The sequence below is a fragment of the Eumetopias jubatus genome, unplaced genomic scaffold, assembly GCF_037043125.1.
Source record: "Eumetopias jubatus isolate StellerSeaLion01/CBP00866 unplaced genomic scaffold, mEumJub1_p1.0 scaffold_3, whole genome shotgun sequence".
NCBI lineage: Eukaryota > Metazoa > Chordata > Mammalia > Carnivora > Otariidae > Eumetopias > Eumetopias jubatus.
Window position 1 is genome coordinate 73,004,868 of NW_028274809.1, and position 26,017 is coordinate 73,030,884.

General features: G+C 39.1%; 2 non-coding genes across 2 annotated transcripts; one reads left to right on the forward strand and one right to left on the reverse strand.

The window, feature by feature from the left end:
- The first annotated feature begins 1,285 nt into the window (after positions 1–1,285).
- Positions 1,286–1,390, forward strand: LOC114216545 (U6 spliceosomal RNA). Its single transcript, XR_003610798.1, has one exon. It is a non-coding gene; the product is annotated as a U6 spliceosomal RNA (small nuclear RNA).
- Positions 1,391–21,165: 19,775 nt separating this feature from the next.
- TRNAN-AUU (transfer RNA asparagine (anticodon AUU)) lies at positions 21,166–21,241 on the reverse strand. The gene has a single exon. It is a non-coding gene; the product is annotated as a tRNA-Asn (tRNA).
- Positions 21,242–26,017: the final 4,776 nt, after the last annotated feature.

Below are 26,017 nucleotides of genomic sequence, written 5' to 3' on the forward strand. Positions count from 1 at the left end.
TCCTATTTTCATTTAAATATCCTACAAGCATCATAAATTTTAAAAGTATAAAATTGATCTCATTGTATTTTTTCCCAAAGCTTCTATTTCAATGTTATCTTTCTCTGTGAATAGTACTGTAATTCTCTCAGTTGCATGATACAGAGAATTAGTTATTTTGACTCTTTCCTTTTGCTCAACTACACATCCAGCTGCCAAGGCTAGTTAATATTATCTTCTTAATATCTTTCAAGTGTGTTGTCTACATCTCTTCTCCCGTAGTCTAATACTGAATTCTAAGTCTGACCACTATCCTCTTTTACCTGATATATTTCAGCATTTCTATCTAGTCTTCTCACCCCCAGACTGGCCTCCTCTTTAATTCCTTTTTCACTGAAGCTAGAGTAGTTTTTTTTTTTTAATTTTTTTATTGTTATGTTAATCACCATATATTACATCATTAGTTTTTGGTGCAGTGTTCCATGATTCATTGTTTGTTCATAACACCCAGTGCTCCATGCAGAACGTGCCCTCCTCAATGCCCATCACCAGGCTAACCCATCCCCCTACCCCCCTCCCCTCTAGAACCCTCAGTTTGTTTTTCAGAGTCCATCATCTCTCATGGTTGGTCTCCCCCTCTGACATACACCCCTTTTCTTCCTCTCCTGTTATCTTCTTCTTTTTCTTTTTTCTCAAAATATGTTGCATTATTTGTTTCAGAAGTACAGATCTGTGATTCAACAGTCTTGCACAATTCACAGCGCTCACCGTAGCACATACCCTCCCCAATATCTATCACCCAGCCACCCCATCCCTCCCACCCCCAACCACTCCAGTAACACTCAGTTTCTTTCCTGAGATTAAGAATTCCTCATATCAGTGAGGTCATGTGATACATGTCTTTCTCTGACTGACTTATTTCACTCAGCATAACACCCTCCAGTTCCATCCACGTCGTTGCAAATGGCAAGATCTCATTCCTTTTGATGGCTGCATAATATTCCATTGTATATATATACCACATCTTCTTTATCCATTCATCTGCCGATGGGCATCTTGGCTCTTTCCACAGTTTGGCTATGGTGGACATTGCTGCTATAAACATTGGGGTACACGTACCCCTTCGGGTCCCTACATTTGTATCTTTGTGGTAAATACCCAGTAGTGCAATTGCTGGATCAAACGGTAGCTCTAATTTCAACTGTTTGAGGAACCTCCATACTGTTTTCCAGAGGGGTTGCACCATTTTCCAGAGGGGTTGCACCAGAAGCTAGAGTAGTTTTTAATGCCAATATTAGGTCATGTTGTGCTCAATTTTGCAGCATATATACTAAAACTGGAACAATACAAAAAAGATTAGCACGCCCCCTGTGGAAGAATAACTTATAAACGTAAAGCATTCTTTATATTTTCTGTGTTGATAGGCATGCAATCTATAAAGATGTAATTTACATGATAATAATAGCACAAATCAGGGGAGAGGAGTCATAGAGGAACAAAGGTTTTTTTGCATATTTTTTTTTTTAATTTGAGAGAGAGAGAGAATGAGAGATAGAAAGCACGAGAGGGAAGAGGGTCAGAGGGAGAAGCAGACTCCCCGCCGAGCAGGAAGCCCGACGCGGGACTCGATCCCGGGACTCCAGGAGCATGACTTGAGCCAAAGGCAGTCACTTAATCAACTGAGCCACCCAGGCGCCCTTTTTTGCATATTATTACAATTAAATTGATATTAATCTGAACTAGATTGTTATGGGAACAAAGGTGTTAATTGAACCCTCATAGCAACCACTAAGAAAACGACTCAAAAAATTTATAAGAGGGGCGCCTGGGTAGCTCAGTCAGTTAAAGAGCTGACTCTTGGTTTTGGGTCAGGTCATGATCCCATGGGTGGTGAGTTCGAGCCCTGAGTTGGGCTCCATGCTCAGTGGGGGGTCTGCTTGAAGATTCTCTCCCTCTGTCCCTCCCCCTCTAAAAACATAAATAAATCTTTAAAAATATATACTGAGAGAAATAATAAGGATATTAAAATGGTTCACTAGAAAATATCCTTTTAAAACAAAAGTAGTAATGGAAAAAGTATCAAAAAAAAAAAGACATGTAGAAAACAAATAGAAAAATGGCAAATGTAAACATGACCTTATCAGTAATTTCATTATATGGAAAGGGATTGATTTGAAGGGCAGAAATCTGCAGGATAGATTAAAACAAAACAAAGTAAAACAAAAAACTCCAAACCTAACTATATGCTGTCTATAAGAGACACACTTTATAGTCAAAGGTACAGAGAAGTTGAGAGTAAAAGTATGGAAAAAGATATAATAGGTAAACAATAACCAGAAGAGACATAGAATGACTCCTCTAATATCAGACAAAGTAGATCTTAGGACAGAATTTATTACTAGAGACGAAGAAAGACATTTGATAATAATAGAGTTAATTCATCAAGAAGATATAACTATAAACATATATATATACCAAATTCATCAAGCAAAAAGTGTCAAAATTGAAGGGAAAATGGTAAATTCAATGATAATAGTTGGAGATTTCAATATCTCACTTTCCATAATGATAGAACTAGACAAAAAGTCATCAAGCAGATAGAAAACTTGAACAACACTATAATTCAACTAAGAAGGACCTATAGAACCCTCCATTCAACAACTACAGAGTACACTTCTTCTCAAGAACGTGTGAAATATTTACCAGGATAGAACATATGTTAGGTCATAAAACAAGTGTCAATAAATTTCAAAAGACTGAAATCATGTGCAGTATGCTCTCCAACCACAGTGAATGAAATTAGGAATTAATAATGGAAGGAAATGAGACAAATTTACAATTGGAAATTAAACACAATCATAAATAACCACAGGGTCAAAAAAGAAATCACAAAGAAAATTAGAAAATAGTTGAGATGAATGAATATGAAAACACAATATACCAAATCTTAGGGATACCATGAAAATAGTGCCTAGAAGGAACTTTATAGTTGTAATTGCCCGTATTAAAAAAGAAGAAAAAAATCTCAAATCAATAACCTAACATTCCACCTTAAGGAATGAGAAAAATAAGAGCAAACTAAATGCAAAGCAAGCAGAAGGAGGGAAATAAATGAAAGAGAGAATAGAGAAACAATAGAGAAAAATCAAAAAAATCAAAAGTCACTTCACTGAAAAGATTAATAAAATTGACAAATCTTTAGCTATCCTAATCAAGCAAAAAATGAGAGAAGACTAAAATTACTAAAATCACCAACCAAAAGACATAACTACCAACCTTACAGGGGGAAAAAAACGATTATAAAGTGTTGTGGACTGAATATGTCCCTTAAAATTCATATACTGAAATCCTAATACCCAATGCGATGGTGTTTAAAAATGGAGCCTTGGGGTTAGGCTAGGTTAAATCATGAGGGTGTGGCTCTTATAATGAGATTAGTGAAGTTAGAAGAAGAGAAAGATTCTCCTCTCTTCCCCCTAACCTTCTTCTCCACCCCACCCCCATCCCAGGTGCATACACTAAGAGACCAAGTGAGAACAATGAGAAAGTGGCTCTCTGTAAACCAGAAAGACGGCTCTCCCCAGGAGCCAAATTAGCTGGCACTTTGATTTGGACTTCCCAACCTCTAGAACTATGAAAAATAAATTTCTATTGTTTAAGCCACTCAGTCTACAGCATTTTATTATGGCAGCCTGAGCTAACTAAAACGGATTTTGATAAGTACTGCTATAACAAATACCTAAACCTGTGAAGTGCCTTTGGAACTAGATAATGGATAGAGGCTAAAGGAGTTTGGAGGTGCATGCCAGACATATGGATATTAACGGAGATTCTGGTAAGGGCTCAGAAAGAAGAGGAGCGCTGAAGAGAGAGCTCCATCTCCTTAAAAAAGACCTAAAGAATCATGAATAGAATATAGGTAGGAATACGGACATTAAAGGCCATTGGTGAAGTCTCAGATGGAAATGAGGCACATGTCATAGGAAACTGGAGGAAAAGAGGTCCTTGTTATAAAATGGCAAAGAACTTGGCTGAATTGTTTGTATTCTAGTGTTTGGTGGAAAGTAGAATTTGTGAGTTATGAAATTAGATATTTAGTTTAAAAGATTTTTTATATATTTTATTTTTCTTCAAAATAAAATTTTGATATACAATGTTATGTTAGTGTCAGGTGTACAGCATAGTGATTTGACAAGTCCATATGTTACGCAGTGCTCTCCACCAATGTAGCTACCCTCTGTCAGCATAAAACGCAATTACAATATTATTGACTATAGTCCCTATGCTGTGCCTTTCACCCTCATGACTTATTCATTCCATAAGTGGGAGCCTGTACTCCCACTCCCCTTCATTCATTTTGCCAATCACCCACCCCTCTCCCCTCTGGCAACCATCAGTTTGTTTTCTGTATTTATGGCTGCATTTCTGCTTTTTGTTTGTTTGTTTATTCATTTGTTTTGCTTTTTACTGAAGTCATATGGTATTTGTCTTTCTCTGACTTATTTCAGTTAGCATAATAACCTCGAGATCCAGCCATTTTGTTGCAAATGGCAAGATCTCATTCTTTTTTATGGCTGAATAATATTCCATTGTTTATGGATACCATTTTTCTTTATCCATTCATCTATTGATGGACACCTGGGTTGCTTCCATATTTTGGCTATTGTAAAGAATGCTGCAATAAACATAGGGGTGCATATATCTTTTTGAATTGGTGTTTACATTTTCTTTGGGTAAATACCTAGTGTGGAGTTACTGGATCAAATGGTATTTCCATTTTTTAATTTTTGAGGAATCTTCATACTGTTTTCCACAGTGGCTGTAGCAGTTTGCATTCCCACCAACAGTGCAAGAGTGTCCCTTTTCCCCACGTCCTTGCCAACACTTGTTATTTCTTGTCTTTTTGGTTTTAGGCATTCTGACAGGTGTCAAGTGGTGATATCTCATCGTGGTTTTGATTTGCATTTCCCTGTTGGCCGTCTGATGTTCTCTGGAAAAAATGTCTATTCATGTCCTCTGCCCATTTTAAATGGATTATTTGGGATTTTTTTGGTGTTGTGTTATATATGTTCTTTATACATTTTGGATAATAACCCTTTATCAGATATATCATTTACAAATATCTTTATTCGGTAGGTAGCCTTTTTGTTTTGTTGATGGTTTTCTTTGCCATATAAAAGCTTTTTATTTTGGTGTAGTCTCAATAGTTAATTTTTGTTTTGCTTTCTCTTGCCTGAGGAGACATCTAGAAGAATGTTGCTGAGGTCAATGTCAAAGAAATTACTGCCCATGTTTCCTTCTAAGATTTTTATAGTTTCATGTCTCACATGTAGGTCTTTGATCCATTTTGAGTTTATTTTTGTGTATGGTGTGAGGAGGTGGTCCGGTTTCATTTTTGTACATGTAGGTCTCAAGTTTTCCCAACACCATTTATGGAAGAGACTGTCTTTTCCCCATGGTATATTCTTACCTCCTTTATCATAGATTAATTGGCTATATAATTGTGGGTTTATTTCTGAGCTCTCTATTCTGTTTCACTGATCTATGTGTCTGTTTTTGTGCTAGTACCACATTGTTTTGATTACTACAACTTTGTAGTATATCTTGAAGTCTGGGATTAGCTGAAAAGATTTCTAAGCAAAGTTTTGAAGGAGTGTCATGGTTCCTCCTGACTGCTCATACTAAAATACAAGAGAGAAATGAATTGAGGAAGGAATTGTTAAGCAAAAAGGAACCTGAATTTGGAGATTTGAAAAATTCTCCACCTATCCATATTACAAAAAATTAGAACACATGCATTAAAGAGAACACTATGGGTATGGCTGGACTATCTCTTGATAATGGGTTTGTGGGATTATATAAGCAGAAGTACTGCCAGTTTGAACTGAAAAGAATGGAGGTGAGACAAAATGAAGAAAGGCTGTGGGGCTTTATGAAATTAATAGGACTGGATGATAGTGCTATTCAGCTAGAACATGTGCTATTCTTTAACGAAAAGGAAAAATGACCGAAAGGTGATTCAGAGATCATCAGAACCACCGTGTTGGTTTCAACAGACCAGATGGCCTCTGACAAAGGCCTTGGGACTGGAACCATCATGCAGAGCTCTGGGCCAAGGCTACCCTGCCGTGCCTTGGGAGTGAGACTTCTAACTGGCCATCTGTGGGGCACAACCCCAGTACAACAAAGGCTCAGAGGCAAGACCTCTGCTCAATGGTCCTACAGGATGAGCATCAAACCAAAGACAGTCATCTCAAGCCTTAATAGAACTCACCTCTAGGTTTTAGACTTGCTTGGGACCCATTACCCTTTCCTTATTTCCTATTTATCCCTTTTGGAATAGGGATGTCTCTCCTGTGCCTGTCACACCGTTGTATTTTGGAAGCACATAATTTGTCTGGTTTCACAGGTTTGCAGCTGGAGAAGAATTTATCTCAGGATGACTCATACCTCAAGTTTCACTATATCTGATTTAGATATTTAAATGAGACTTTGGACTTTAGAGTTGACGCTGGAGCAAGTTAAGATGTTTAGGTTTGTTGGGATAGATAGAATATATTTTGCATGTGAGAAAAACATGAATTTGAGGGAGCCCAGAGTGGAATATTATGGACTAAATGTTTGTGTTCCCCTCCTCCCAAAATTCCTATGTTGAAGCCCCATCCCCCAGTGTGATAATATGTGGAGATGGGGCCTTTGGAAGGTAATTAGGATTAGATTAAGGTTAGGACTCTGATGAAGGGACTAATGACCATAGAAGAAGAGGAAGAGAGTTAGATCTCTCTCTCTCTCTCTTTCTCTCTCTCAACATGTGCATGCACTGAAGAAAGACCATGTGACAACATAATGGGAAGGTGGCTGTCTCTAAGCCAGGAAGAGAGCTCTTACCAAGATCCAAATCAACCAGCACCTTGGACTTTACAGCTTCCAGAACTGTGAAATAAATTTCTGCTGTTTAAACCACCCAGCATGTAGTATTTTGCTATGGCAGCCTGAGATGACTAAGACATAAGGCATACAGTGAACAATTATAGGCCAACAAAGTAGATAACCTAAATGAAATGGACAAATTCCTAGAAACATAGAAACAAAGTTGACTGATGAAGAAATAGAGAATTTAAAAAGACATGTAGCAAGTAAATAGCTTAAGTTAGTAATCAACAAACTTCCAGCAAAGAAAAGCCCAGGACTTTATGGTCTCACTGGTAAATTCTACCAAACATTTAGAGAAGAATTAATACCATTCTTAATAAACTTTTGCAGATAATAAAAGAGGAAGGAAGACTTCCTAATTTATATTTTGAGGCCAGTATTTCCCTGATATTAAAGCAAGACAAAGACATCACAAGAAAAGAAAACTTCAGATCAATATCCTTACAAATGTAGAATCAAAACTCCTCAACCAAATAGTGGTAAACAAAACTTGGCAAAACATATAAAAAGATTTTGTACCTTACCAAGTGAGATTTATTGTGGGAGTACAAGATTATTTCAATATATGAAAATCAATCATATTATAGAGTAATAAGAATAGAATAAAGGGAAAAAATCTTATGTGATCATCTCAATAGATGCAGAAGAAGCATTTTATAAAATCCAACACCTTTTCATGATAAAACATGCTTAGCAAATTAGGAATGGAATGGAACTTCCTCAATCTGATAAAAGGCATCCACAAAAACTCCACACAGCTAACATCACACTCAAGGATGAAAGAGTGGAAGTTTCCCCAGCAAAGAGCCAGGAGGAAAACAATTACCCTCAAGTCTAACATTACTTTATAATTTTAAAATTTAAAATTATGTGTTGTAGTTAAAAATACCTTTTGCATGGTATAACCCAGTTCTTATTCTTTTTGTTGTTGTTATTAAGATTTTATTTATTATTTATTTGAGAGAGAGAAAGAGAGAGTGAGAGAGAGCATGAACAGGCAGCAGGAAGAGAGAAGCAGACTCCCTGCTGAGCAGGGAGCCCCATGCGGGGCTTGATCCCAGGACCCCGGGATCATGACCTGAGCCAAAGGCAGATACCCAACTAACTGAGCCACCCAGGTGCCCCAATTTTTATTCTTTAAAAAAGTACATATGATGCACAGAAATGAGTTTGGAAGTCTATGCATCAAGATGATGGCAGGGGTAATCTTGGGATGGTGGCAATGCCAGTGACCTTTATACATATTTTGTTTGTTTTTGTTTTTTTATAACAACATCATTGAATATAACTCACATACCATACACTCTACCAATTTAAAGTGTACAGTTCAATGGTTTTTAGTATACTTGTTTAGGCATCACCACTATCCAATTCCAAAACATTTTCATCATTCTGAAAAGAACCTAATACCTATTGAAAGTCACCTCACTTTTCCCTCTCCCAGCCCCTGGTAACCATTAATCTACTTTCTGTTTTTATGGATTTGCTTATCCTGGACATACACCATATAACAGTATCATACAATATGTGGCTTTTGTGTCTGGCTTCTTTTCACCCAGCATAATTTTTTCAAAGTTCATCCATGTTGTAGCATGTAGCAGCACCTTTTTCATGGCTGAATAATATTCTACCATATGGATATACCACATTTTGTGGTATACCATTCATCAATTGATGGGCATTTGAGTTGTTTCTCCATCTTGGCTATTATTAATAATGTGGCTATGAACATTCAAGTGCAAGTTTTTTAAAAGATTTATTTATTTATTTTAGAGAGGGAAAGAGGATGGGGGGAGGGGTAGAGGAAGAAAGAGTCCTAAGCAGAGTCCACACTCAGTGACACAGGGCTTGATCTCACAACCCTGAAATCATGATCTCAGCTGAAACCAAGAGTTGATCACTTAACAACTGTTCTACCCAGGTATCCCACATGTACAAGCTTTTGTACAGATATGTGTTTTCATTTCTCTTCAATATATATTGTGTGTGTTTAAGATTGTAAGACACTGCCAGTTTCCAAAGTATTTGTATTTTACATTCCAATCAGCAATGTATGAAAGTTCTATTAGTTCTATATTCTCACCAACGTTTGGTTTGGTTAATTTTTAAAAATGTTTACTCTTCTAATGGATGTGTAATAGTATCTCATGGTTTAAATTTGCTTTTCTCTGATGACTAATGATGTCGAGTGCCTGCTTACTGGCTACAAGTGTATCATCTTTTCTAAAGGGTCTTTTCAAGACCTTTGTCCATTTAAAAAATTAAATTATTTTTCTTTTTGATGATGATTTGTAGTTTTTATATATTCTGAATATGAAGTTTTGTAAATATTTTCTACCAGTCTGTGGCTTGCCTTTTCATTTTCCAACTTTGAGTCCGACTCTATGAGACTTCATACATTGGGCAGGCCTTAAATGTTATCATCTGTCCCCAACCTCCACTTCCTGTGAAACCATTAAAAGTGAAATAATCAAGACCACCAGGGGTTGGCACATATGTCCAAGGAAAAGCCATGCCCAGTACTTCCTTACCTCCTAGGAGTTCTATGTTCACTTCACTTTTTAGCTTCTTAGAATCTTTACTTCTTGGCAGCTCAGTGATGTATCTATCTGGAAGGTTTTGTTTCTTTCATTCTTTGGGTTTTACATTTTACATGACAGTATCATTACTTTCAGTGGGAGGATCATAGCTTCCCTGGCAACCAGCACTAGCCATGTGACACAGTTCTGGCCAATCGGATAGAAAAGGAAGTCTACTAGCAATGATCCTTTCCTCTTCCTTCCCCCTTTTCTGCTTTGAATACACATATAAGACCCAGAGGTACTGTGGTGATCTTTAATTCATGAAGTGATTAAAAAAAAACAAAAACAAAACAGATTTGCCAAATGACAAAATGGAAGGAAAATAGGAACCCTAGATAATGACAACATTATGAGCTACGGAACAAAACCTAGGTGGCCCAGCTCTAAACTTCTTAGTTAGAAAAAACAGTTTGTCTAAACTAGAGTTTAGCTGCGCTTTTTGTTACTTGCCATCAAAAGTTAAAGTTATTTTTAGAAATATAACATTATACATTTATTCATCCATCCCATCAATAAACAGGAATTAAACACATACTGAATGCCAGATAGTGCTTATAGCAGAATTTCTCAACAAGCATGATATTACTATTTGACAGCATTATAAACATTTGTTGCAAGGTTTTTATAATATCAAAATAACTGGGAGCTACTAGTATTTAGTGGGTCGGTACTGGGAATATAACATTTCGTAAAGTCCCTGGGGCAGTCCCATGGAGTAAGAGTTGTCTCCTATCGTGTGTAATTTTTGACATCCACCAAGACATATATTTAGGTGAAAGTGGGTTTTTAATGATCTGAACTTAGAACCTAACTCCATTCTACAAATAAATACCAAATATTTCCTGCACATGTTTAATAGACTTCAATTTTCTAGGAATATTTTGTTAGAAATTTACCATAAATTATTCAACATTTAGGACAACCATATCATGAGTAGCAAAGCTGGACATAGTTTCTGAGTCTCTAGTAGAGTACATTTCTGTCAGTCTATATTTCTAGTGGTCTCATTTACAACCATTCTAAATATAGATGCAAACCTTTGCCTATGTTATTATGTCTACTAGTAATACCTAGACATTTGCATATTGCAGTACATACTATTTTATTATAAACAACTTTGCTTTTATTATCCTTTTATATTTACAATTAGGCACTGTGTTGCTTTTTTGAAATTATATACATATGTAGGTTATGTTTATTTAAACATTTATTTAATCTATGTATTTAATGACATATTTATAAGTAGGTCATAAAATATCTATCATAAAAAAGGGAGTTGGGCTTTGATAGAATTAAGTTACTGGTTTCCTTCCTGATTCAATTTTTGAAGGTTATTTGTTTCTAGGAATTTACCCATTTCTTCTAGGTTGTCCAATTTGTTGACATATCATTTTTTATAATATTCTCTTTTAATCCTTCATATTTCTGTGAGTTATTTTTTCTCCATTTCTGATTTTATTTGAGTCCTCTCTCTCCCTCCCCCCTCTCTTTGATGACTCTGGCTAAAGGTTCATCAATTTTGTTGATCTTTTCAAAGAGCCAGCTCCTAGTTTCATTGATCTGTTCTATCATGTTTTTTAGTTTCTATTTCATTTACCTCTGCCCTCATCTTTACTATTTCATTCCTTCCACTGACTTTGGGCTTTGTTTGTTCTTTTACCAGCTCCTTTGGACATAAGGCTAGGTTGTTTATTTGAGATTTTTTTTTGCTTCTTGAGGCAGGCCTGTTTTGTACTAATCTTTTCCTCTTGGAACAGCTTTTGCTGCATCCCAAAGATTTTGAACCATTGTGTTTTCATTTTCATTTGTCTCCATGTATTTTTTTTATTTCCTCTATGACTTCTTGGTTGACTCATTCCTTGTGTAGTAGCATCTTATTTAGCCTCCATGTATTTGTGGTCTTTCCAGATTTTTTCTTGTGATTGATTTCTAGTTTCATACAGTTGTGATCAGAAAAGATGTATGATATGATTTCAATCTTTTTGAATTTGTTGAGATTTGTTTCATGGCCTAACATGTGATCTATTCTGGAGGATGGTCCATGTGCACTTGAAAAGAATGTGTATTCCACTGTTTGGGGATGGAATTTTCTGAATATATCTGTTAGATCCATCTAGTCCAATGTGTCATTCAAAGCCACTGTTTCTGGGAGCCTAGGTGGCTCAGTCAGTTAAGCATCTGACTCTGGATTTCGGCTCAGGTCATGACCTCAGGGTCACGAGATTAAGCCTCGAGTCAAGCTCTGTGCTGAACATGGAGCCTGCTTGAGATTCTGTTTCCCTTTCTGCCCCTCTCCACCCCCAGTTTACACTCTTTCTCTCTCTCTCAAAAAATTAAATTAAATTAAATTAAATTAAATTAACTAAAAAAAAGAGATGAAGTCACTGTTTCCTTGTTGATTTTCTGTCTGAATTATCTATCCATTGATGTTATGTGGGATGTTAAAATCCCCTACTATTATTATATTACTATTAATTTCTTCCTTTATATCTGTTAATGGTTGCTTTATGTATTTGGGCACTCCCATGTTGGGTGCATAAATACTTATAATTGTTAGGTTGTTATTATATGGTTATATTCCTTTTCTTAAATTTACTTTTATGTTTTTATTTTTAAAATTTTAATTCCAATATAGTTAACATACAGTGTTATGTTGGTTTCAGGTGTATATTATAGTGATTCAACACTTCCATACATCGCCCTGTGCTCATCACCTATTTCACCCATGCCCCCAACCACCTTCCCTCAGGTAACCCTCAGTTTGTTCTCTTATAGTTAAGAGTCTGCTTCTTGCTCTCTCTCTTTCTTTTTTTTCCCTTTGTTCATTTGTTTTGTTTCTTAAAAGCCACAAAAGAGTGAAATCATATGGTATTTATCTTTCTCTGACTTAACGTTGCTTAGCATTATACTCTCAAGCTCCTTCCATGCTGTTGCAAATGGCAAGATTTCATTCTTTTTTATGGCTGAATAATATTCCATTGTGTATACATACCACATCTTTATCCATTCACTTTGGATGGACACCTGGGCTACTTCCATAATTTGGCTATTGTAAATAATGCTGCAATAAACATAGGGGGGCACGTATCCCTTTGAATTAGTGTTTTTGTATTTTGGGGGTAAATACACAATAGTGTGATTACTAGACGGTAGAGTAGTTCTATTTTTTTAAAGATTTATTTACTTATTTTAGAGAGAGAGAGAAAGAGTTGGGAGGGGCAGAGGGAGAGAGAGAAACCCCAGCAGACTCCTCACTGAGCTTGGAGCCAAGTGCTGGGCTCAATCTCAAGACCCTGATATCATGACCTGAGCCAAAGGCAAGAGTCAGACGCTTAACCAATGTGCCACCCAGAGACTCTGGATAGTTCTATTTTTAACTTTTTGAGGAACCTCTGACAATTTTTCACAGTGGCTGCACCAGTTTGCATTCCTACCAATAGTGCAAGAGGATTCCTTTTTTCTCTACATCCTTACCAATACTTGTTGTTTCTTGTGTTTTTTATTTTAGTCATTCTGACAGGTGTTAGGTGATATCTCATTGTGGTTTTGATTTGCATTTCCCTAATGATAAGTGATGTTGAGCATCTTTTCATGTATCTATTGGCCATCTGGATGTCTTCTTTGGAGAAATGTCTGTTCATATATGGTTATATTCCTGAATCAAGAAGAAATAGAAAATTTGAACAGACTGATTACTAGCAATGATATTTTTTTTAACAAATATTTATTGAACATTCATTTCTTTTTTTTAAAGATTTTATTTATTTATTTGCGAGAGAGAGAATGAGAGACAGAGAGCATGAGAGGGAAGAGGGTCAGAGGGAGAAGCAGACCCCCCCACTGAGCAGGGAGCCCGATGTGGGACTCGATCCCGGGGCTCCAGGATCATGACCTGATCTGAAGGCAGTCACTTAACCAACTGAGCCACCCAGGCGCCCACTAGCAATGATATTTAATCAGTAATCAAAAAAACCCAAACAAACATAAGCCCAAGCCCAGATGGCTGCATAGGTGAATTCTACCAGACATTTAAAGAAGAGTTAAAACATTTTCTTCTCAAACTCTTTGAAAAAATAGAAGGAAAGATTCCAAATTCATTCTACAAGACCAGCATTACTGATACTAAAACCAGATAAAAACACTAAAAGAAGCGCTTTCTCTGGCAAGTGAAACAACAGCAAAATTAAACTACTGGGACTACACCAAAGTAAAAAGCTTTTGCATAGCAAAGGAAACCATCAGCAGAATGAAAAAGGAACCTACTCAATAGAAGAAGATATTTGCAAATGATATATCCAATAAGGGGCTAATATCCAAAATATATAAAGAACTTATGCAACTTAATACCAAAAAAAAACAAATAATCCAATTTAAAAATGGGCAGAGGACAGGAATAGACATTTTTTCAAAAAAGACATACAGATAGCTAATTAAAAATGGAAATACCATATGATCCAGTAACTCCACCACTCGGTATTTACCCAAAGAAAATGAAAACACCAATTCAAAAAGGTATATGCATACCTAATATGTTCATTGTAGCATTATTTATAATAGCCAAGATATAGAAGCAACCCAGGTGTTCATCAGTAGATGAATGGATAAAGAATATGTATTATATATTATATATATGATGGAATAACGTTCAGCCATAAACAAGGATGAGATCATGCCATTTGAGAGAACATGAATGGATCTAGAGAATATAATGCTAAGTGAAAGACAAATATTATATGATTTCAATTATATGTGGAATTTAAGAAAAAAAAACAAAGAAAAAAGACAAACAAAATTACACTCAAATATAGAGAACAGATTAGTGTTTGCTAGAGAAGAGGTGGGGGGCTAGGTGAAATAGGTGGAGGGGATAAAGAGTACACTTAGAGTGATAAGCACTAAGTAATGTGTACAATTATTGAATCATTGTATTGTAGTCCTAAGAGAAAGAATTACTGGTTTTAATAATCCCGTATGTTTAAGAAATTGTTAAATGGTATTTAACATTTTTTACTAGGATGACAAGAAAATGTCTGAAGACAAAGAAAACTCCTGGTTGTTTGGAAAACTTGACCCTCGCCAAGGATTGTCTGCCAGTAGAGCTTGAGATCTATTTATTTATTTATTTATTTTAGAGGAGGGGGAGGGGCATAAGGAGAGGGAGGGAGAATCTCAAGCAGACTCCCTGTTGAACACAGAGCCCAACATGGGGCTCAACTCGGGGCACTCAGGGCTCAATCTCATGACCTTGAGATCATGACCTGAGCTGAAATCAAGAGTCAGATGCTTAACCAACTGAGCCACCCAGATGTTCCTCCCAGTAGATTTTAAGTATATGGGTTTATGCCCTATGGCCATTTGACTCAGATCACTTAGAAGTTCCTGCCCCTCTACCAACTGGCCCCATTCCTGGTGTCTCCTGGGGAGGGTTGTGAAACAATCTTTCCAAGAGTTTGGATTTATTTCTACTGAAGTGTGACATCTTTCCTTTGAAGGGAAGAACACAAGTAAGGAGGACTTCCTGACTTACAGATAGCAAAAGATTGACAGAAATATGACTTGTCTAAGATCATACAAAACTGAGCAAGCATTAACAGCCAAAACGCAAATCCAAATTTTCTGACTCCTGAGGCCAAATAAGTTTTAATCCACTCATGTATGTTTTATATGTTGGGAAAAAAGGGAGGGGAGATGAGAATATCTGCATGTGGTCAGAAAGATCTCTCTCCTTCTTTGAGCTTAATAGCTTTAAAAAAAAAAAGTGGCTTACACTTTCCACTGAATCTTATTTTTCAAGTAATTTCACATGCATAATTTCCTTTGAGCTTCACAACAATCCCATTATCCCACTTTATAAGTGAGGAGAAGGAAGGAAGGAAAATTTCAAAGGTCACAAAAATATTGATTGACAAGGTAAGGACTCAGCTCCCTGAAGTTCTAGCCAAATTTCTTTAATATAGCAAAGTATTTATGAAGAGAGTCCATGTTCACCTTTTATTATGACTTTAAAGATTTATTTACTTATTTTAGAGAGAGAGGGGGAAAGAGAGAGAGCAAGCAGTGGGGGAGGGACAGAGGGAGAGAGAGAATCTCAAGCAGACTCCCTGTTGAGCACAGAGCCTGATGTGGGGCTCGATCTCAGGACCCTGAGGTCATGACCTGAGCCAAAACCAAGAATCAGTTACTTAACTGACTGAGGCAAATGTGGGGCACCCCCACCTCTTATTATGACTTTAAAATATCCTCATTAACCAATCGTATTTCATCTCCTATGACTCTGTCATCAACCCCACTCATTCACCCCCCATCTCTCGTGCTTCCTATGTGAAGGTTTCTTCCCTCATACTGAGATCTTTCCTTCTGGCACTACCAGATAAATTTTATTTAAGCAAATTATCAGGATCAGATGAGAGATTTCAAATACAATGTGACTCTTGGACTAGCCTAAGTCTTGGGCAAATGTCTGAAAGTCACCATACTTCAGTTCATCATAGCTTACTGTCTCTGATTATTTGTGCTTTATAAATATCCACAAGAGGGTTATAAAATCCCAGGTATTAATTGAACCCATAAAGCCATCTGAAATTTTAGGTGGAGGGTAAAGGGAAACAGAGACAGGTCTGGTTTTATTGGGAATCCAACAGGGCTTTGGCAAGGTGGACTCTTTCCTGTTTTGCTTGGAGAGGTGGTTGAAAACTAAAGTACAAAACCTTGTGGAGGATGTATGGGTGAAATATAAGGCAAAAAGGTAGGAAATTGAAGAGAACAAGAATATATGTATTATACATTTTGTAATTAAGAATGCAAAGGGGAATGCTCAAGTGGTATCGCTGTGAAATAATAATAGCACACAGCAAATGGGATAATTTGGGCTGTAAAGGACAGAAAACTCAACCAATAGTGACAACCATTAGGACAGTTCTTCCTCAATTGAGAGCAATATGGAAGTAGGTGGTCCCCAGCTGGTCTGGAAGCCCATGGTGAAGTCAAGGGTCTAGGCTTTTCCCATCTTTCTTCTGGCCATCCTCAGCATGTCAATCAAGTCTCCCATTGTGGTCCTAGAGTGGCTGCTGGAACTCCAAGCATACAAGTCTCACACATCGGCTTTGAGCAATACCTAAACAGGAAGGGAGTCGGAGTGGGTAAAAGACTTTCTTTTCACGCCTTTCTCTTATCTAAGAGGATAGTCTTTTCCCAAAGTTCTCAACAGAGCAGAACTTGGTGACATGCCTCTGGACCAATTACAATTAAAGAGAAATGGGATTGTCATGATGGTTTAAATCAATCATATATAATTCATGCCCTGGGATTAGACATATTACTGCAAGAAAGAAGGTAGAAAGGCCAACGGGTGGGCAAACATCAGAGTCTGCCACATAAATGCATAAACACACTCACGTTTACGTATGCCCACATAAGTATACACATGCACACTTGCAAATATTGGTAGAGTAATACTCATTTTATATATTACCCTAAATCTCAATGTTCTTTTAAAAAATCTTTTTTTTTTTAAGATTTTATTTATTTATTCATGAGAGACAGAGAGAGAGAGAGAGAGAGAGGCAGAGGGAGAAGCAGGCTCCCAAGGAGCAGGGAGCCTGATGCGGGACTCGATCCCAGGACCCTGGGATCATGACCTGAGCCGAAGGCAGACGCTTAACCATCTGAGCCACCCAGGCGCCCCTCTTTTAAAAAATCTTAATATATTTTGTAGATTTTTGTTTCTGTTTCAGTACATACTTAGCCATCTTTTTTTTAAAAAAAAATTACTGTGGACTATTCCATAGTATAAATGTGTCATTGTTTTGGGTTTTTTTTAGATTTATTTATTTATTTATTTGAAAGAGAGAGAATGAGAGAGAGAGAGAGAGCACATGAGAGGGGGGAGGGTCAGAGGGAGAAGCAGACTCCCTGCTGAGCAGGGAGCCTGATGCGGGAGTCGATCCCAGGACTCCAGGATCATGACCTGAGCTGAAGGCAGTCGCTTAACCAACTGAGCCACCCAGGTGCCCCGAATGTGTCATTGTTTATGTAGTTATTCCCTAACTGGTGGGCATTTATGTTACCATTCCCTTCTTAAATCTCCCCAACGAGGACACCACCTGTCCCTGGTCATGAAAACTGGGTGAGCCAGGCAATTCAAGTTGGTACCAACTGTGATTCCTTTATTGGTTCAGTTCAATTCAAATACAAGCACTCAAAAAACATGGAATGAGTAATTACTATGTTGCAGGTATTGGACTTTGTGTTAACAAGGTATATAAAGATTAGTAAAATACAATCTCTGAAATCAAATAGCTTGCAGTCTAACAGGAATGTGTATCTCTAAATAACTAAGTACTAAGATAGAAGCAATTACACCATGTGATGGGCATTCGGAAGAGGAGCATTTAGGCCAAACCGGGGATTTAGAGCAGGCTTCCTGCAAAAAAAAAAAAAAAAAGACATCTGAGCTGAGCCTTGAAGGTGAGTCTGTATTAGTCAAATCAAGACAAGTGGAAAGGAATTCTAGACAGCATACAGGTTCCCTAAGCTCGGGGCTCCTCAGCTGTGACAGACTCCTGCATGTGCAACATCCACCTCTGTGTCCACTCCACAGGGCCTGAGAGACAAGAGAACTGACAGAGACATGAAGCTCCTGCTGTTTGCAATGCCAGAACTAACACGCTTCTTTATACCCGACCCAGGAGTTTCCTGGCTTCTGTGAGCCTTGGGGAAACTATGGCAGGCTAACGTCTTCATTTACAAATAGCACAAACTCTGATCCTTCACAACTGGTAACCAAAGCGCTCTCTAGAACACCACCATGTTTTATGATCATCTTGTTCTTTTCCTGCCCCAGCTCTGGAAGCAGCCGCTTCTTCAATGAGCCCTCGTTCCCAGAGTGGAAAATGGTATTTGAAAACCACATCTGAGGGCGCCTGGGTGGCTCAGTTGGTTAAGCGACTGCCTTCGGCTCAGGTCATGATCCTGGAGTCCCGGGATCGAGTCCCGCATCAGGCTCCCTGCTCGGAGGGAAGTCCCTTATCCCTCTGACCCTCCCCCCCCATGTGCTTTCTCTCTCTCTCAAATAAATAAATAAAATCTTTAAAAAATAAAAAATAAAAATAAAAACTACATCTGAGTGCTAAATGTGCTCCTTAGTATTAGCATGTCACTGGTCCCAGTCCCTCTCAGTAGACACAGCTAGACACACACACACACACACACACACACACACACACACACACACGGGTTCCTGCCCGCAAGTACACTAGCGTGCACACACACACACAGTTGCATCTATTTTTTATTTCTATATCTATATATTAAAAACCAAGAGTTCACATCGATGTCTCCCCTAATCCAAGATCAAGCATGGATTCTGCTTTTCTCCTTTTCTGTGTTTATACTTACCTTTTCCAACAGTGAGAAAACTGGCTTCCACTCTCTTTTAAATATTGGCTTGTTTGGTGTCCCCTTGAACTTTGCCGGCCCCGAGCTCCACTGCTGTCAGCAGCCAGGGCAGAGGGATAGAGCAGCCCTCCCCGGTCTGAGGCCAGGCAGCAAGCAGGTCTGGGGCCATGTGAGGCACAGACACCACCAGGAGCCGCCCCAAAGCTTCCCCGCTGGCAGACCCGGGCTCCGGAACAACCTTGCACTTTGCTCCCCTAGGGCACAGCCATGGCTACTTTGTAGCCAGTTCAGGCCCTTCCTGCCCAAGGCTGCCCAAGCCCAGCCCCAGAGTTTGTCTCCAACATGTGCAGGGCTGCAGCGGCCTGAGTTCTACGAGCAGGAGACGCAGTATATGTCAAAGCTTTTAAGAAGAAAACACGCATCATCACCTCACAGGGAGAGGCTTAGGAAGTACTGCTAACCATCTACACTGTCCCCAAAATAAAACTCTTCTTGGATTCACATGAGGCACCCCAAGCTAGATCTAGGTCATCACCTCTACGACAATTAGAAGGCCATCCCAATGAGTGACCTCAAACTGAGGATTTCCAGCAGGCTCCAGAAGCAGATGATACCATGAAGTGGGCCGCTTTGTCCAAGATCTTGAATCAAGAATGTTGTCTTCATTTATCTTCCTCTGAAACCTCTTTCCCTGACCTGGAAAATTCTCTGACCTAGAAATATTTTTAAAAACCCTTCCTCTTTTATTTACATTAATGAATTAATATGTACTTGCTTGATTAATTCCCCTGTGTAGTGAATCTCTGAATTGTGCTGTCATTCTCGCTTCCACATGTATGCTTTTCTCACCCTGATCAGTTCTTATGTCCCATTCCGCAGTGGTGCTGCTTTGAGGATACCCTCCTAACATCTTCAGAATAGGGGTTAAGGATGGCATTGTAGGTAGAGCTCCAGAAGCAAAATCTGAGGTCAAGTTTAATGAGAAGGATTGCTGCTAAAAATCAGCATTCATGGAAAGAAGGGGAAAGAAGTATGATTGAGCAGAGGGAGAAGTTCAACTACAGTGTGGTTCTAGTAAAGTCTAAACTAACTGCACTGGGAACTCTGGAATATATATATAGCTAACCAAAGTCATTCCAGAGTAAACCCCAAATGGCTAGGCCTTTATACCTTCACATGACAAGTCATTGGATATAGGATACCCTGGAAAGGGTGTGTTCTTGAGCAAGGTAGCTGAGATAGAGTCTGAAGGAGCTGACAGATGGAACGGCAAGCCTTTCCTTGAAGGGGATCATTGTAGCTCATGTTCATATCCACTACAGTCCCCCCTCAGTGCCACTCGGAAACATTTCTTCAGGTACATACATATATATTTGGGGAGTTATTCTTCTAAGATTCTAATGTCCCTCTCTTTCCAAAAGAAACTTAGAAGAGAAAGGTTAGTGGGGCAAATTGTAGTCCCTACCACTAGGACTGGTCTTAGGACCATGATATTCATCATCGTTTTCCTCCGATATCCATTCTAGATTCCTCTTACCTCAGCACTACTTCTGCTGACTTTGGTGACTTATCTAATGGTGTTACCCAGACTCCCACACCTGAAAGGTGTTAATCATCTCTGGACACCATGCCCTCTTGAGGCCAGGGTTGCTGACATGTCCATTTACCATCACAATTGAGCAAAGGAGTACAAAAACACACTCAAGTGTATTATCTGGGTGCCTTACATATTTATCCCTTGTGTAAGAGAACCTCTACTGCCCCCTAAAGATCCAGGCCCCATTACCCCTTCCAGGACAGGAACTCCTCTCCTTGTTTGCCAGTCCCTGAACACAAGGAAACTGAAGTGCCTAGCAGCACTTGTAATGGCAATTGTAGTCTATATTTCAATGGGACACTTTCTAGGTCCCCTAGCAAAAGTGTACCCCTTGGAAAACCAGAACCTCTAACCTTACAGAGTCTAGAATTATGGAGATGGAAAGGACAAAGTCCCCAGTGGATCACTGGGAAGCATAGTAACTAAGATCACTCTTACTTTCATCCCTTAGTTACATTAATCTTACTTGGGGATACAGTGTCACATAAGTTTTTGGGGGGTTGCTTCTAAGCTAGCATTTCAACTGTGTCCTCAGAAGATCATTTTAATGCTCTATCAGACAGGTAGCTTCTGATTGGTATGGTATGTGGTATGACCAGTGGATCCAGTCATCATAGGCCCACACCCATACCTCCTTTAAAAAAAAAAAAAAAATGTTACTTTATTAGGTAATCTCGATGCTCAACGTGAGGCTCGAACTCATGACCCTGAGATCAATAGTCCCATGCTCTACCAACTGAGCCAGTCAGGAAGCCCTCCCCTACCATCTTGCGTAGTAAAATAGGCTCCCTATTCTGACAAAATGTCACATAGGATCCTTTCTCGGGGATAAAATAGTCCATAAATTCTTGGATAGTTATGGTTATACTGAGGCCTTGCAGGCAGGAAAGGCAAACCCACTCCCAAAATATATGTTTATTCTTGTTAGAAGAAGCCTCTGCCCTTTCCCTAGAAGGGACTCGATGTAGTTAACTTGCCACCAATGGTCTTCCTGAGGAACAACACAGTATCAGGGGCTCAGCATTGGTGTCTTCTGATGGCACATTGGGCATTTGATGACAGCAACAATGAAATCCACCTTGGTGGATATGGGAAGCCATGCTGTTGGACCCATGTATAGCAACCATCTCTCCCTCATGGCCACTACATTCATGGACCCATTGAGCCAGCACCGAAGTAGTTGGTGACAGAGACTGATGGAGTCATCGTGTCTACTTGGCCGTTTAGATCTTCCTCCAAGGTTGGTGCTCTCTGGTGGGCATTAACATATAACACAAAGATTTTCTTGTTTTGTTCCCACTGCCATTATGCTCATCCACCTCCTTGTTCCATTCTTTAAATCTTACTCCTTCATGTGTGCCTGCCCATGAATCTGGATATATTGTAACCTCAGGCCACTTCTTTCACACAAAGTGGATAAACAGGTGCATCACCCCGACCTCTGCCCATCAGGAGGATTCTCCCTCATGAGTGTCTTTCAAAGCCACTTCCGAATGAGGCTGCAGTGCAGCTGCTTCCATTTTTAAGCACCGGCATACTAAGCTGTTCTATTTGTAAACCAAGCTTGTAGATTTTGCTCTTCCGTCAGCTGAGGATAAGAGATTCCCAATATGATCATAGTGCAGTGAGGGAGAGGTGCTAGTGCACAGTGGTGAAGGTCATGGGCTACTGGCTTATGCCGCTTGTTTTTGCTTTCTATCCTTCCCATGCTTGAGCTTGTGCTCCTCCTACAACAAACAGCTACAGGATTCAAGCAATCTTTTGTGAACCCCGCTCTTGATGGGCAATTCTGGAAGCACGGTCATTTAGGCTCTCATGGGCAGGCATTCCATCTGCACCAATGTCCATTAGCATGCCAGAAGTGTTTGTTCGTTTGTTTGTTTGTTTGTTTGTTTGTTTTAAGTATAAAATGCTCCTTGTGCCAGAATCTCAGGAGTCTGAGCTGTCATTCTCCCAGTGGGCTTTGCCATAAGCCGTGTGGCTGCATTGCATCTTTTCCTGCCGCCTATCTCTAAGACCATAGGACCTGCAGGGCCCGTATGGCTCAGGCAGCCAGGCTGCTTGCTCTGCAGCTTGGATTTGCTGAAGAACTCTTCTTTGTGCTGGCGCCTACTGAAAGCTGGCATCATCTCTTGTCACCTGGCATATGAGCTAGATAAGTATTCTCTGGTGTGGAATACATTGCCTCTAGAACTGAGAGCAACCTATCAGGGATAGGAGTTCCCGCTTTGTGGTGGAAAGTCAAGACAATGATTTGTCTTTTACCTTGGGAAGTATGCCCTGGCACACCACTGGCTACAAGACTACAAAATTTTATTTATGTGTCAGGATTCTTATTCTTCATAGGGTTTATCTCACATGGAATATATGTGTCTTACTGAGTCTTCCAGTGTGTTAACCATTCTTATTCATTAGCCCCGATTAGCATAATATCATTGATGTAATGGATCAACGTGAAGTTCTGTGAGACATCTAGATGGTCCAGATCGTTTTGGCCTATATTCTTATAGAAAGCATAGAATTAACATAGCTTTGGGGAAAACTGTAAATATGTATTATTATCTACTCTATGTAAATGCAAACTCTTCCTGGTGCTATTTTTTTATCAGAATATAAAAGAATATATTTGCCAAGTCAATCACCATGTATCATGTACCTGAAACCATCTTAATTTGCTCTAGCAAATATGTTAATCATATCTAGTACTGTGGCTGCAATTAGGCAGGCAATCCGTTTAAGTTTGCAGTAAACCATCATTTTCCAAGACCCATCTTCTTCTGGGGGATAGATTGGCAAATTAAATGGAGATATGGTGGAGTCCCCCATTCCTACATCTTTTATATTCTTAACTTTTGCCATCTCCTGACCTGGGGTTGTGATATTGGTTTTGGTTCTTGGATGGAACTGGGGGGATGATAAAGTATTTTCAGAGGTTTCTGCTTGGACTTCCCCGTTGTAAGAGCCCATACCCCAAAGGCCAAGAACCCAAAGTTGGAGTTGTACTGACTACTGCATAAGTCAATCTCAAATATACACTCAGAGATCATGAAAATGACTGCTAGGTAGACCAATAGATCTAGTAAGCAGGACCTTTGTCAAGACTCCATAAGCCTCCATTCTAACAGGAAGACCATGATGATACTTTGGGTCTCTGTATATCTATATTAACTCAGACCTTTGTTTCCCACAGTCTCCAAAATGTTTGGGATACCTAACTATAAGTGACTATTCAGTCAAGGGGTCTGTATCCGAAAACCAGTTCAGGTCCAGGAGCAGAGCAAGAAATCAAAGCATTTAATTGCCCTCAGTCTAGTAGTCATTCATCTTTTTTTTCTTCCTATGGAATAAGTTGAGCTGTACCCTTATTGGGTGCCCATCTCTTTTGCCCCTAGGCATACTGTGTTCCATTAACCATCTCTATTACTCTCTGCAGATCAGGCCCCCTTAGCTACCTTATGACTCTGCCACTCATTAAGAAAATTACATCCATCTTCCTTCTGGCAGTTAAGTGACACTACCCACTCTCTCTTGTTTTGGAGTCCTAACATCCCCATTGCTATTATTGAGCCTAATTCTGTAATGGCCTTTTCTACTGTTAACCCTATCTTATAGAAGAGCTTCCTCACTGGGAACTTTTTAGTAATGTTATTACCCCTCTCATGAGTGCATTACTTAATGAACTTGGCAATGGCATATCCAATAGTCCTTTCCAGGGTATATAATCATCTAGTGTCTCTTTCAGCCTTACATTTGAGCATGCCCATTTCCCTGGGCATTTCATCCCTTTCTCCACTGTCTATGATAGCAATTTTGGCATTTCACCTTTATTTAGCATGAGCCATCATTTTTCCCGTGCTTCTAGGGTCCATACTAATAGAGTTCACATTGTCTGCTCAGATCCTTGACAGACTGTTAAATCTTATATTTTGGGAAGTGTCCACAAGTCAATAAACTCTCCCCTCTCTAATACGTTGTTCTAGCCTGCTTGATAGAGTAGCCTCAGAATCCAGTCCCTATAATGTTCCCCCAGCTACTGCCAATATATTCTAATTAGGTCTTAAAACTCCTTTAGGTAAGAGTCTCTTTCCTTCCTTATCAGGCCCACCATGTCCCCAGATATATTATGTTGGAACTTAGCCCTAGTTATAGGCTTAATGACCAGAAAGAAAAATGGGGGGCAGATCATGAGGAAGGCACATTCTGCCCTACAGGGAAAGACCTCTGCATTGTCTTCAAGCAAGGAAAGAGTGCTAGCTTTTAATGGAGATGGGTGGTCACTTCTGTAAACCAGGAGGATTCAAAGAAGTCAAGGGTTCAAAATCTTAAATAGCATCTACCCAAATGTCCCCAGCTTCAGTGTCAGTGTTCTATTTTTTCTTTTTTAACTATGGCCCTGATCTTGGCATAACAGAGTTACTTTGATTTAGCATTTAACCTTTTCCCATTATTGATACAATTTAAAACAAAACAAAAAACCCAAATCCTCTGTGGTGTCTATATGTGTGCAAGTGCACACACAGGCACACACATGCCAATGGAGTACACAAGCATTTAAAGAAATTTCTAGAAGAAAACATCAAACTTTTTTTTTTTAAAGATTTTATTCATTTATTTCAGAGAGAGCACAAGCAGGGGAGCAGCAGAGGGAGAGGGAGAAGCAGGCTCCCCATTGAACAGGGAGCCTGATATGGGTCTCGATCATGACCCAACCCGAAGGCAGCTGCCCAACAGACTGAGCCACCCAGCCACTCAGGTTTGAAACATCAAACTTTTAACAGTGGTTACATATATGGAAGGGAGTAAAATGGAAAGATGTGGAGAGAGGAACTTGAACTATTTGCTATACATTCTTCCATGTTGTCTGAATTTTTTCTACAAACATTTGTACAATATTTTAAAGTACAAGAAAAATTAAAATGATCATTGCCATATAGGGAGAGAAATGAAAGAAGTCTTTAGCCATGTTCTTGATTTCCCCAAGAGGTTTGACCTCACTTGACCCCACCCCATGGGGAGAGAATGGATGTGGGAAGGTCATTGTGCAATGAACCAGTCTTTTGCTCCTGGAGAAGTGAGGGAAAGGGCTTCTTATCTGTGGTCAGCCCTACTCCCATTCCTCCTCAGAAGGGGCTGAAGGGCTTTGCACCTGACATCCAGGGCCAGTGGAAACTGCCTCAGAAGCAGAGCAACCTGTGTACCTATTAAAGTTGGAGGCACTCTGTACATGATACCACAGGAGAAGTTGAATCTTTGCATTAACAACTTTTCTCGGGGGCAGAAGTTGGTACTGCATGCGACTCTTGATCTTGGGGTTGTGGGTTCGAGCCCCACATTGGGTGCAGAGCTTACTTAAAAAAAAAAAAAGAATGACGTTTCTCAGCTTTTTCCAAGTGAACAGAATAGAAAGGGCCAAATAATTTATATAAATAGAATAAAGTTTCTGTCTTTTACAGCTTTTGGTTAGACAGATTTTCAATACATTTGACAAATGTATTTAGGATGGTGCATTCGTTTCCTGCAGCTGCTGTAA